Genomic DNA, 1,501 nt, shown 5'->3' on the forward strand with positions numbered 1-1,501 from the left:
GTTTTTTTTTCTCTTAAACCTTCTACAAATAAGAAACAGTAACACTTTATTTTTTCTTCGAATTACCTACCATAACCAAGGCACATTATTGAGAAATTCTTCAAGATCTTGTTTTTGTCATCTTACGCCTTTTAATGAAGATGGGAACATTGAAAGGGAAATAGATTTGAACGAAGAAGTTTCGTAAAGAGCGCGAACGGTAGTGTGATGTAAAATTACTCATGCTAGAAATTTTCATAAAAGTGACCCGAAATACGGCGCTAACTGGGTAACTCGTGACCCGATTTTTAACGAAACTTGTTTTATTCTGTTTCTATTCTCATTTCATTACAAATATGGCGCTATTATTCCCCCCTTTTTGCTGTATTTAATTACAGACAAGCAAACAAACAAACAATCTCAGAGTTTTAGTAGTATATAGATGGAACTAAAAAGTTTGTAATTCTTTTGCATAAAACTAATAATTAAATCCTATATAATATTGTTGTAAATAAAACAATTATTTTACATTAACAAGAGGCCACACAGAAAGTATTATTGATTTAATAGAATCCATCTGCAGTTATCGTCTTGGCGATATTGGTCGTATTAATCAAATTCCTTATATTATATTACAGCTGTTGTCTTGACGATGGTGGATCAATTAATCCACCAATATAAACACAGTGAAAATGACTGCATGAACAGCGTACTAAAAGATTCCATTCCATACTTTTGTTAAAATACAAACCAACAGAGGATCATAGTAAAATCTCAATATTTTGATTAGCCTAACGACTTTATCTTAAATAAATGTATAGTTCAGATTATTAACGAAGCGATCACGATACACACAATCTTAATATTTTACAGTTGCAGGTTGATTGAGGTAAAACAAAGGTATTTATTTAGAGTTACAAATAAAACAAAAAATAGTAGTGACAGTCGTATAATTTAACTGTACTTTACAATATAGTTAATTAAAAGGGATCTATACCTTTAACAACCGGAGGTGAAAGAGGAATAATAAAGATTTGTTTGTTGCAAAATTTTCGCGAATAGCTACATAAAGGTTTGTTTCACAATTTTCGCGAGTAGCTATATAAAGTTTGTTTCAAAATTATCGCGGATAGCGACATAAAGGTTTGTTTCAGAATTTTCGCGAATAGCTACATAAATGTTTGTTTTAGAATTTTCGCGAATAGCGACATAAAGGTTTGGAGACGGCTTGAATGGGTAATGAAGAAAAACTTTAATATAAATTTAACAAAACAGCAAATGTACAAAGTTTCGCCCGTTCTTGCCAATATATTTATGACCCAGATCGAAACACAAGCCATACATTCTGCGCTTCATCCCCCACTATATGTCGATGACACTTTTGCTGGTTTCACTTCTACAGAACACACACTAACTTTCTTTAAACACATAAATTCCATTCATCCCAACATTAAATTTACCACAGAACACGAAAACAATAAACAGTTATCATTTCTTAACCTCAAAATCATTAGATCGGACA

Source organism: Limulus polyphemus, unplaced genomic scaffold (genome assembly GCF_000517525.1).
Source record: "Limulus polyphemus unplaced genomic scaffold, Limulus_polyphemus-2.1.2 Scaffold606, whole genome shotgun sequence".
Taxonomy (NCBI): domain Eukaryota; kingdom Metazoa; phylum Arthropoda; class Merostomata; order Xiphosura; family Limulidae; genus Limulus; species Limulus polyphemus.